Source organism: Mustela erminea, chromosome 14 (assembly GCF_009829155.1).
Source record: "Mustela erminea isolate mMusErm1 chromosome 14, mMusErm1.Pri, whole genome shotgun sequence".
NCBI classification, from domain to species: Eukaryota; Metazoa; Chordata; class Mammalia; order Carnivora; family Mustelidae; genus Mustela; species Mustela erminea.
In genome coordinates, this window is record NC_045627.1 from 6,487,925 (window position 1) to 6,500,951 (window position 13,027).

Below are 13,027 nucleotides of genomic sequence, written 5' to 3' on the forward strand. Positions count from 1 at the left end.
AGAAAGGTCCAGACCCGGCTGTTCTCAGAAGTACTGGAGAAACACCCACAGGTATAGGACGTGAGCTTGATTGACTCCATGCTGAGCTGAGAATGTGACATAATCTTATCCCTCCAATTTTTTGTTTTGAAAATTGTTAAATCTACAGAAGAGTTAAATGAGTAGTATACCATTCTAGCGTATGATGTGGCTTTCCCTTAGCTGTTAATATTTTATCATAACTTCTTCCTCTTACTCTCTGTCCTCCCTTCCATACACCTTATACATGTGTAAGCATGTACACACACACATGTATCTATCCATACATATATGCGGAAACATTTGAAAGTAAATTGTGGGTGTCATAACCCCCCCAAATGTTTCAGTATGCATCTTCTGAGAACAAAACCATCATCCTTCATAATTCTAATGCTATTATCACAGCCAAGCGTAATCACATTGACATGTTAAAGGAAAATTTTCAAAAAGGTAAAATTATGATGCTCATTCAGATATAAATGGCCATGTATTAAAGATTTTATTTAACTCATGATTAATGAGGGCACTGCAAGATGTCACAACCAGATCAAAAGAGAATCCAAAGAACCATCACTTTTATAGGTGAGGGATATTGAAGGGAATGAGCAAGGGGAGGCAGAACTGGCTTGTTTGTGTCCAAAAGCAAAGATTATTTTGCATTGCTACCTATTATCTACAACTTATTGAATTGTTAAATAGCTCAGGAGCAAGGAAAGAGGGAGAGCCCCTACAGAATCAGAATTAGATAGCCCCGAGGAATGTGTTCTAGACCAGGCGTTGGTAAGTGTTTTCTGTAAAAGGCCAGATAGTCAATATTTTTGGGTTTTGCAAGCCATATGGTATTTGAACATGAAAGTAACCATATACAATTTGTGAAGGAATGAGCATAGCCTTGTGCCAATAAAACTTTATTTATAAAGATGGGTGGCAGTCCCTATCTGGCCACCTAGCTTTAGTTTGCTGTCTCTGCTCCAAAGAATTTATAATTTTCCATCCATATACAAATTTTCTCCAATAGATATAAAACTAAGATGCTATCATGAGTTGAACTGTGTCCTCCTTCAAAATTCATATACTAAAGGCCTAACCTTAGTATCTCAGAATGTGACTGTATTTGGAGATAGGATCTTTAAAGAAAAGTAATTAAGTTAAAATGAGGTTGTGAAGCTGGACTCTAATTCAGTAGGACTTGTGTCCTTCTAAGAAGTGGAGAATCGGACGCGGACACACACCCAAGGAAGACCACGTGAAGACACACAGGGAAGATGGCTGTCCACAAGCCAAAGAGAGAGGCCTTCAGGAGAAACCAACCCTTCCCACACCTTGATCTCAGACTTCCAGCCTTTGGGATGGTGAGAAAATAAATTTCTGTGGTGTGAGCCCCCACCCCACCCCTGTGTGTGGTACTTTTGTTATGACAGCTGGAGGAGACTCACACAGATGTCTTTTAGTTGTGAAAGGATGGGTATCTAATCAAGTGAGTAGGTTAGACCATTTCCTCCCTGAAGTTATTGTGTCAAATGCAGCATGTCAAGAAGCACTTCAAGGGTGGAGGCAGGGAAATGGTTTTGATATCAAAAAAGTTTAGCAACTATGGCAAACAGTAGTTCCTTCTTAAAAATCTGCCAAGATCTCAGAATGTTGAAGTTCTTGAGATGTCCACAATAACATCTTTTTTAACTTCGTATAATAGTTGGAAAATCACTTGGTTTCCCAAGGTGGATGCCTTTTTTTTTTTTTAAGGGTATGATTCCTTTTTTTTAAAAAGTTTATTTATTTATTTGTTTGTTTATTTATTTATTTTTTATTTTCAGCATAACAGTCTTCATTATTTTTGCACCACACCCAGTGCTCCATGCAATCCATGCCCTCTATATTACCCACCACCTGGTACCCCAACCTCCCACCCACCCCCGCCCCTTCTAAACCCTCAGGTTGTTTTTCAGAGTCCATAGTCTCTCATGGTTCACCTCCCCTTCCAATTTCCCCCAACTCCCTTCTTTTCTCTATCTCCCCATGTCCACCATGCTATTTGTTATGCTCCACAAGTAAGTGAAACCATATGATCATTGACTCTCTCTTCTTGACTTATTTCACTCAGCATAATCTCTTCTAGTCCCGTCCATGTTGCTACAAAAGTTGGGTATTCATCCTTTCTGAGGGAGGCATAATACTCCATAGTGTTATATGGACCACATCTTCCTTATCCATTAGTCCGTTGAAGGGCATCTTGGTTCTTTCCACAGTTTGGCGACCGTGGCCATTGCTGCTATAAACATTGGGGTACAGATGGCCCTTCTTTTCACGACATCTGTATCTTTGGGGTAAATACCCAGTAGTGCAATGGCAGGGTCATAGGGAAGAAGAATGAAACTCGACCATTCTCTTACACCGTACACAAAGATAAACTCAAAATGGATAAAAGACCTCAATGTGAGACAGGAATCCATCAGAATCCTAGAGGAGAACATAGGCAGTAATCTCTTCGATATCAGCCACAGCAACTTCTTTCAAGATATGTCTCCAAAGGCAAAGGAAACAAAAGCGAAGATGAACTTTTGGGACTTCATTAAGATTAAAAGCTTCTGCACAGCAAAGGAAACAGTCAACAAAACAAAGAAGCAACCCACGGAATGGGAGAAGATATTTGCAAATGACATTACAGACAAAAGGTTGATATCCAGGATCTATAATGAACTCCTCAAACTCAACACACACAAAGCAGATAATCATATCAAAAAATGGGCAGAAGATATGAACAGACACTTCTCCAATGAAGACATACAAATGGCTATCAGACAAATAACAAAATGTTCATCATCACTAGCCATCAGGGAGATTCAAATTAAAACCACATTGAGATATCACCTTACACCAGTCAGAATGGCCAAAATTAGCAAGACAGGAAACAACATGTGCTGGAGGGGATGTGGAAAAAGGGGAACCCTCTTACACTGTTGGTGGGAATGCAAGTTGGTACAGCCTCTTTGGAGAACAGTGTGGAGATTCCTCAAGAAATTAAAAATAGAACTTCCCTATGACCCTGCCATTGCACTACTGGGTATTTATTTTTTAAGTAATCTTTACAACCAGCACGGGCTCGAACTCACAACCCCGAGATCAAGAGTCACATGGTTTTCCGACTGAACCATCCAGGCACTCCAAAGCTGCAGTTCTTGATATAAGTCCAGTGTTCTTGGACTATGCTTTGGAAACACTAGGGTGAGCAAAAACTGAGGCAGGTCTTCTGAGAATGTAAAGATGCTTGTGGACTGAGTCTTGGAAAGTGCGAGATCCGGAAGGCCAGGGATGAGGACATATGTGTTCCGGGCAGGGGCAAGTGGGGACTCCTGTGCCCAGACCTGGGTGATCATGACATAGGAAGGAGAACGTGAAGGGCCGGATGGCTCAGAGGGGATGGCTCAACCGGGCTGTGTCACAGGAAGGCTGATCCTACAAGAAGAATAGTTATCTCTCTTTTCCAGGAGAACCCGGGGCCTCCGTGTCCTGTTGTGGAATAAAGAATGGAATTCAGAACACCTGGCCCTTGGTGTCTTCCTTTGGGGCCCAGGTGATCACCTCCCAACAGAACCTGGAAACCTGCTTAAGGGCTCCTTGTGTAAGTGAAGCCTCAGTGGGGCACAAGCCCGGACGGTACTTGCAATGTCAGCACGGAGCCACCAGATGGCGCGCGGGATCCACAGTGCAGGTGCGTCGTCTCTGGTCTGTTCCAGCCCTGGCCCGAGGCCCATAGGAAATGTGTTACTGTGTCTCCTTTCACGAGTGTCCTGCAAGGTTTTTACCCTTTCAAAAGCTCATCTACAGAGGAGCCTGTGAAACACCATACCCCACAGCTGTGCTCTTCCTGTCCTTTCGCTCCTGGGGACATGTCAGCAGCATTTCCCCAGTCTGATGAGTTTCAGAGCCCGCGCTCTTTCTGCCTTGTTTCTTCTCAGCGGACCTACAAGTAGGGAGGATTTAGCTTCCATTTTGAAATCCACAATCCTGATGAAATGTGATCGCTGGGAAAAAATATCTCAGGGACTGTTTATTAGGGCCACCACATTTCTGGCATGAGAAACAGACTGCAAACACTTTGTTACTCTGGTATTCCGGCTGCTAACACAGCAGGGTGTAAGGTCTTTACGTAATCCCAAACCTCAGCCTCGAAGAGTTAATGATGTTACTCATGCCACTGGGGCATGAAAGAAAAGCTTGCATTTTTGGGTGGTTATTGCCTGCCCAGAGCAGTGGAATGAGCCAAAAGGCTGAAGGCCAAGGGACGTGGGCCACCCATGCAGCGAAATAATCCCCAAGAAATGCACTGCCTGGAATGGAAATGAGAGGAAAGTGAACAGTCATTCCAGGGCATCTACTGAACGTTACCGACAGTCATTCAGTCTAAAGTCGGCCTGATTCTCAACACTGCAAATCTCAGATCTGGGATATATTACATAGATCACAGGAAACGATTGAAATCAAGCGGTCGGGGCCTGTTCCTGTCAAGCTCTGGGTCGTAGGCAGTGAGCTCCGTTCTTATTTCGGTTCCAACAGGAATGAATAATTAATAACCTAGTTTTGAATGGAAAGTACATTTCAATGGATGGGTAATGCTTTCAGCAAGGCCTCTGAGGGTTATTGTTTATTTCCTTCTTTCCTGCTTTCCGAAGTAGGACCCTGGATGAGAAGAAAGAAACAATATTCAAATGTACGGTGGCCTACATTTTTGACCCATCAGAGACGCATGTGAATAAAGAAAAGCAGAATTGAACGTTGACATTGGCATCCACCATACACTAGACACTCTGTTCTGTGTCTTGTAAGCACTTTAATGATCTTCGTGGCAACAGTTTGGTACTTGGCATTGGCCCAGTTTTTCAGATGAGGACACTGGGCTCAGAGAGGTTAAGCAACTTGCCTGAAGTCACACAGCTCGCAGCTTCGAGAGCTGGACCGGGTATGCCCGCCTTCAAAGCCTGGGTTCGTGCTCTTTCCGCCATGACATTTCGTAGACTCGCAGACCCACCCTGTTGGGAATGACCTGGGGGTCATTTAGGTGAGCCCTCGAAATGAAGGACGCATGATTCTGTTCATCTCCATGACGCTGAAGGACAAACAAGTAGAAGTTGTGCCTGAAATCCAAGCTGCGGCCTAGAAGAAATGAGACCAAAGCTTCGGGCCGCAGACAGAGGGCAACGGACAAGTACCGGTGTGGGCAGGATGGTCACAACGTTCCTAAGGTGGGTGCGTTCATGTAAGTAAGACTCAGACGGGGAGCGCCTACCCCCGAGGCCTCTGCACTGTGTCGCCCACAGGTCCCAGAAGGAGAAGTCGAGTGAACAGCACCCTCTCACTTCGAGAGAAAGTTACCTAAGGGGAGTGATGGTGGGGGACGGGCCTCAGGCCACACACGTTGGTGGCAGAGCCCGAAATAGAACTTGAGGCCGGGCGACTCCGTCGAGCCCCAGGGCTGCTTGTCCTCGCTGCCTCCCATGCCTCTCGCCATGACCAGCTCTGTGTGAATTTGGGGAGGAAACCCAAAACCAGGTTTCGGTTTTCATTACATACCGGAAACTTGGCCTCAGATCGCTTAGAAGTTCACGGTGGCTTGTGAACCTTTGAAGCAGAGGGAGCCAGGTTCCTGCCAGGCTCCTGCCCCTCAGCCGAGGTCGGCGGGGATTTATGGGTGTGAGCGGAAAGTGGGCACCGGGCGCCCGTCCCGCCGTGCTCCAGGTCCACGCTGGCCCAGCGGCACGCGGGGCTCCCGGGAGCCTCCGTGAAGTGCGCCCGCGTGCGGTTTCTCCGAGTTCCCATCGGGGAACGGCCTTCTTCCTTCTTCGGGAGAGAAAAGGAGGGGATGATTCAGGAGGTGTGCGCATTCATTTGCAAATGAAGTTATGGAAGTTGCTAGTGAGATTTATATTGGGAATTACGTGATAATGGCTGGGTAAGGCTGCTGGAGTTGCATTTCCTGTAAAATAACTAAGGGACCCAGGCCCTGTGAAGCAATGTCTTATTGTTTAGCATTTGGGGAAACAATTTCGGTTTCTGGGGTACTGAAGACCCACTAACTAGGAACTCCTTAAAGCCCCCCCGGAGGACAGGCCACCAGCTGGCCCCTTTGCCCAGTCCCCAAAGATTGCTGGTCTCTGGGCAGGGCGTGTGGTAGATGAGCCCCGCTCTGGGCCGGGGCTGGTAGAGAAAGGACGTGAGACTGTGTCTTTCGTGGGCACGGCCAAGCAGACAGTGCTTTGTTATGTTTTGTTTTCAATCAAGAGCCTCTGAATAACGAGTCTGAAGCCATCCAGTCTGACCAAGGGCACCAAGGAAACAATGAAAACAACCAGGTACAAACACCACGCAAGGATCCTGCAGGAATTCAGTCCAGACTACGATGTCGAAGTGTAATGGCTGAAGCTGGCTGTCCATGAGGGTGGGGGAGAAAAACTAAAGTCTTGGTCAAATCCAGACGGGGTAGTCAGTCCTCGATGAATTCATAGTTGCCTCTTTTCTCTATATATTATTTTATATTCTGAAAGAAAGACTCACTAATGTACCTAGGTGTGCTGGAAGGAGGTACGTCTCTTAGAAAGGAAGGGGCTGTGGTTTTCTGATTTCTTAGTTTCTCCTTTCCGTTAGTGGAAGTCAAAATAAATATTCCGTCCGAGGACTCGGCGTGTAGAAAACACTTTAGGAAATAATTGAGTGTTTTGAACGTTCCAGGTGCCGCCTGCTTCATGGGAAGTGCTGAAAAGCTCCGCTTCGTTTCATGGTTGTCCTCTTTCGGGGCTTTAAAACACTCTTTCAGCTCTTTCGGTTAGCGGAGAGAGGGCTAGAGGGCTTGAGCGCCGGCAAGCTGAGAGACAGGTTTTTAAAATCCCGGCGCACCTTGATTCAGTGAAAGAAGGTAAGTGCTGACTTTTCCCTGCGCGTCTTTGGGCTTGGGTATCCGCAGCTATAAATAAACGTCATGGCAGGAGATTCAGCGAGGCACAAAAGCGCGGCGGTGGTCCAGATCAGAGGCTCGCTCCATACCCATCTAGTTGGAATAGAAAAGAAAGTGCCAAACCAGAGGCACCCTCAGAGTTCAGAGGGGGGCTCTTTGAGAGGCTGGAGCAGAATGAGGGAAGTTCAAAGAGAAGAGGACGTGGTCCTGCTGGGTCCTGAAGCAAACCTGCGGCGAAGGTCACAGGAGAGAGAAGAAAGGGGGATCCAGGAATCAAAGCTCAGCTGGGTCTGCGATGCCCCCTCGGTACTGAGAGGTCGCTGGGAGAGGCGAGTCAGAGGGGTGAACGCCAAATACGGAATTCCAGACGGGCTCGTTTACTCCAGAGGAGACTTGATTGTCCTCAGAATCTGGAAAGAAAAGAAGCTAAATTGATAACTGGATGGGGGGTATTTGAACACGCCTGGTGTAATGGGGGCGGGGGCACCTCCAAAAGCAAGAGTGTCTGGGCTGCAGACCTGGGCTACGAGGGTGGAGAACGGGAAGTACCACGACACTGGTGTCAGAAACCGGGGAGAAAATTGGGGGACAGGGAAGACATTTTGTGGGAATCACCCAGCTGTGCTTCATACAGAACGCTACAACACACACCTCCTCTTTCTGGGGGGGTCCCCTCGATTCTGCTCCCTACAAATATCATTGGTCTCCTAAACCCAGATGGTGTAATAGTCTATGTTCCCAGGGCATTTCCTGGTTATCATGTTGTTGTCTTGAGACTAAAGTGACATTGGAGATCTTGAAGGTGACAGACATTTAACCAAGGCCTGTTAATTAGAACCTGAAGTGTATATAGAAGTATGTATATGGTACATGTGTATTTACACGCACACCCATGTGTGTATATAAATTCACACACATATACCATTCTATACGTATATAAGTACACACACATACTTAGGGCCTATATACACACCCACACACACACAGACACACACACACAAATATATACTTAGAACCTACTGGGCGCTTGGGTGGCTCAGCTGGTTAATCGACTGCCTTCAGCTCATCATGATCCTGGAGTCCCAGGATCAATTCCCTCATTGGGCTCCAAGCTCTGTGGGGAGTCTGCTTCTGCCTCTGAACTTCTCTCCTCTCATGGTCTCTCTCACTTTCTCTCTCTCTCTCAAATAAATAGATTAAATTTTAAAAAGCTTAAAAAAAAAAAGAACCTACATACACACACACATTTAAAGATACACACACACATACATTCGCACATACACACATACCGAGGGCCTTTGGTGTATATAATATTATATCTCTATATAAAGAATAAGATCTTAGTGCAGAATACTATTTGAAGTCCATTTCAAAGATACTATTTACTAGGGCTTTCCAGAAATGAACTGAATTGTCGTATCTCGTTTAGCCTAATTCGTCACGTTTTTCTTCTCTTGCTTGGTTAATTCTGTTTCTTCCCAAAAGACGTTGGTCTTAATAACGTACTGCCCACCTCCAAACCCAAGGAGCAGGCCAAAAATCTTGGTTCTTGAATGACTGTAAAGCACAGTGATCTTCCAGACGATCTACCTGAAGACATGTAACGGAAGACAGGAGGAAACCACGGCAGGCAGGAGCCTGAGGGCTCAGACGCATTTGAGCGCGGAGCTTCCCCTCGAAAGCAGACAGTGTGGCAGACGCATCCTCCTGCACCGCACACGCATGAGCCCCTTAGTACGGAACAAACGAGCCGTCCAGCCAGGTGGGTCGCTGTGATCTCATTGCCAGCCCCTCTTTTCTCCTTACCTCTGGCCCCCACTCACCTTCTCACTTTATCATCGAGGATTTAAACATCTGCTTTTGGCTCATTCCTCCCCAGCTTACATTATCTTCTGTGTCTTTTCTTCTGTGGCCACAAGAACAGCTTTTCCCGTGACATGAAAGAGGGGAGAGAGAGTTCCCAGCACCGGCCCCTGCAGCCCGACGGCCGGTGGCCTGGGTCAGTCCCTGAATCTCTTGGTCTCGGCTCCCTCACCAGCGATGACGTCTCATCCTCTGGAGGAAGGTTATGGGTAGAACTGTGTCCCTGAAGATGTCAGGGACGTCAAATGGGACTTGAGGTGCAAATAGGGTCTTTGATGATGTAGTCAAGTCAAGACGAGCTCCTGCTGGACAAGGGTGGGCCTTGAATCCAGTAGGACTGGAGTCCTTCGAAGGGACAGAGAAACACCCACCAAGAAGTATGGCCATCATGTAGCGAGGGTTGCGCCCATTACCAGAAGCCCCACGAGGTAAGGAAGAATTCTCCACAGGCTACAGAGAGAGCAGGGTGCTGGCAACATCTTGATTTCAGACATGTAGCTTCCAGAACCACAAGACGGTAAGTTTCCACTGTCAAAGTCACCGAGTCTGTAGAACTTCGTTAGAAAAGTCCTAGATGACTAACACAGGACGCTCTGGGGGGCGCGAGTAAGGACCCTGGGCTTTGGAATCAGACAGATCTGAGTCCGAGTCCAGGTTTCATGACTTCCTGGTTGATGATTCAGGGCAAATTTCTCACTGAGCCTCATTCTTTCCTGAGACCTAAGTGGCTTAGGAAGGGGAACCACAGGCCCGCTCCCCCTGAATCTGTTCACCAGCTTCTTCCACACACCCACCCCCGCTTCAGACCCGCTGCCTCTTCTCTCCCAGTCTTCCAAATGTTGCCTCTTACAGCTTCAGCCACTGAGGAAAAACTCATGGGAACCACTCTGGCTTTCCAAATCCAAAAGTCCAACCTGGGGTCCGGTGCCCCTGCCCTCACCCCAATCAGCTGTGCTCAGAGAACGGGGCCATATTTCCCTGAACGTGTCAAGAAAGCTTGACACATTGTGGTATGTGGTGAGGTCACAGGACACACGAGACGCAGAGTTACTCTGAGACCTGTGATAAATGTAGGTGGCACGGTTCCTTGTTGTGACCCGTCCCATCCTGGTGAGGACTAGCACGGTCCCTTGTGACCCGTCCCATCCTGGTGAGGACTAGCACGGTCCCTTGTGACCCGTCCCATCCTGGTGAGGACTAGCACGGTCCCTTGTGACCCGTCCCATCCTGGTGAGGACTAGCACGGTCCCTTGTGACCCGTCCCATCCTGGTGAGGACTAGCACGGTCCCTTGTGACCCGTCCCATCCTGGTGAGGACTAGCACGGTCCCTTGTGACCCGTCCCATCCTGGTGCGGACTAGCACGGTCCCTTGTGACCCGTCCCATCCTGGTGAGGACTAGCACGGTCCCTTGTGACCCTCCCATCCTGGTGAGGACTAGCACGGTCCCTTGTGACCCGTCCCATCCTGGTGCGGACTAGCACGGTCCCTTGTGACCCGTCCCATCCTGGTGAGGACTAGCACGGTCCCTTGTGACCCGTCCCATCCTGGTGAGGACTAGCACGGTCCCTTGTGACCCGTCCCATCCTGGTGAGGACTAGCACGGTCCCTTGTGACCCGTCCCATCCTGGTGAGGACTAGCACGGTCCCTTGTGACCCGTCCCATCCTGGTGAGGACTAGCACGGTCCCTTGTGACCCGTCCCATCCTGGTGAGGACTTCCTATCCTTCCGGCTCTTCTACCCTCAGCTCTGCCCTCGCCCTCCCGTGTCCGCCTCCCCCACTCTCCACCCAGATCCGTCCCAGACCTTCCTCAGGCCCCTCCTCGTGCCGGAAGCTGCTCCTGCTACCCGCGTCCACACCTGTCTCTCCCTTTTTTAAAATCTCTACTGTCCTTATCGTTATTGACACCTAGCTTAGCCCCTCTGTGTCTTCTCATTTGTCCCTGGCCTAGACTCGAAGCCACCCGAGGGCAGGAAACCTTCCTTCTTGAGCCCTTAGATTCTGGCATCCTCGGGCACGTTCTCAGGCATCAGGAGGGGCCTGGCAGCAACCGTGGCCGGTCACAGCCGTGTCTGCTCTTCTGAAGGCCGTGGAGTTCCCGCAGGCCGTGTCCCCCCCGCCCCTTCTGGGACCCCAGAGAAGCTCCTTGGCACACAGAACAAAAGCCCTCGTATGTGCAAACCACGAGGTTTAGACAGAGTTGCTACTCTTCTAGGTCCCAGAGCGGTCTCCCCACAAACACTAGGCCAAGTAACCAAGTCACCTTTCTGCACCCCATTCCACCCCAGGCTCTCGGAGTGGTGTCTCCCGGAGGTGCCAGATCCAGGGAAGCTGTACGCTGGTCTCTAAAGCGTCGGGGAGACTGCCCACGGCCTGCTTCCTACTTTCTCCCTGGGTTTGGTCTCACTCAGAAAGCCGGGGCAGGCGGGATGGGGTCCCCCAGGCTGCCACTGACGTGGGGTCAAACTGGGGAGATGTGATAGAAAAGCTCCACAAGGAGGGCAGCCAGTTAGGACCTGTGTCAAGAGGAGGCAAAGCATGGCCTGGGAACAAGAGAGCACATCTCGGAGGCCAGGACAAAGCTTAGCCTGGCCAGGGCCGCCCGAGACTTCCGGTCCCAAGCAGGCGACGGGGCCCCCCTCCAAATGTAACTGGACGCAAGAACGACACTCCACATAACGTGCAAACTGTTCAGGTTTGCCGAAATCAAAACAGCTTCGTGCCAGGCTTTTCTGTCAATGAGATTCTCAGGATGTTCGTTCAAGACGAACATAGGGGGGACTTTCGTTTCCTCCCTCCCGGCCACTCTCCTTCCCTCGCTTTTTCCTGGTCTTCCTTCTCTCCCCACTTTTTGTCCTTGTTTGCAGTTTCCCGGAGCAAGAGCATAAGCAATTTATGCTGAAGTCTGGAAAAGGATCCCCCGCCCCACTTAGAGGGCTCCTCTGTAGGATCTTCTAGATCCCTCCCAGCCTGGAGGTTCTGTGAGTCTATGAAATGCGCTGATGAAGGATAGCAAACCCCAAACCCAGGCTTTGAAGTCAGACAGACCTGGTTCCTGCTCCTCGCTCTCATGTGCACCTGCTGTGTGACCTCGGGGAAGCAGCTGAGCCTCTCTGAGCCTAGGTTCATCATCTGAAAAACTGGGCCAGTGCCAACGGCCAAATCACGGCTGGGAGGATGAAGTGGAAAAATATTTATTAAAACACACAGCAAGGACGGAATTGGAAGAACAGCTCAGAACATCGCTTGCTGGGGAAGCGGGAGGAGGCCTGCCTGAACCAGAGAGGACTCAGCACTGTGGCTGAGAGGAGCTACTTGGGTCTGCTCCTTTTCCAAGGCCTGGCCCTACTTCCTTTCTCGTCTGCCACCATCGTGCTGTTCCTCCGAGGCTGCACATCCCGGAATGCGAAGATTTTCCTGGGTTTTGCTGCCTCTTACTCGATGGAACCTATCCCAGCTCTCTATGGATTTTCTGACTGTTGCTCCTTCTTACTTGCTTAGTTCATTCATTCCACGAACATTCTGGGGGGTCCACAGGGCACCAGGCCCTGTGCTAGGGCTCCCCAGCCCCTGACCCCTGTCCATCTGCCCCAGGATCCTGCTGCTGGCTCTCCCCAGGCTCCCGAATAACCACCCACCTCCAATTCCTCCCTTCCTCCCATCCCCGAGGCGGGCTGCGCCACGGGGTACCTTCCCCCCCCCCGCCAGGAACAAATCCTGACACTCTGCTGATATTTGTTGATTAAATGAACACATAGAAAAGGATTTTTTTTTAATTACCACCCCTTCCGCATTCCCAGCCCCCTTTCAGACTGATGTAATCCAAATTACTGTGCACAGTGATGAGTTAAATGCCGGCAGCTTGGTGATTGTGTTCTAGCTCTTAGGCGGGCCGCTATCAGCACCTCTGCGAGTTTCTGATTTTCAAGTATCCCCAGGGCTTAAAAATGCTAATGGTGGCTCTCTTCCTATTACTGTAATAATACTGAGCACTTGTGTCCTGCTACATAAAATCAGCTCAAGTGCACCCACACGCCCCTGGTGAGCTGGGTCCCTTATTAGCACCCTGTTGTCAACGGGCAGCTGAGGCATGATGGGTTTGGCTGGGGCACACGGGGCTTCCATCTGAAATCGTCTCCCCACTCCCGTCCTGGAGGTCTGTGCTGTCCCCTGAGAGTGTAAACAGGAGGCACCTGTCC

At 49.4% G+C, this 13,027-nt stretch overlaps 1 long non-coding RNA gene across 1 annotated transcript; it reads left to right on the forward strand.

Annotated features, from left to right (window-relative positions):
• The first annotated feature begins 3,733 nt into the window (after nt 1-3,733).
• On the forward strand, nt 3,734-12,590 carry LOC116572662. Its single transcript, XR_004278463.1, has 4 exons — nt 3,734-5,258; nt 8,450-8,726; nt 8,844-9,344; nt 11,696-12,590. It is a non-coding gene; the product is annotated as an uncharacterized LOC116572662 (long non-coding RNA).
• The last annotated feature ends 437 nt before the right edge of the window (nt 12,591-13,027 follow it).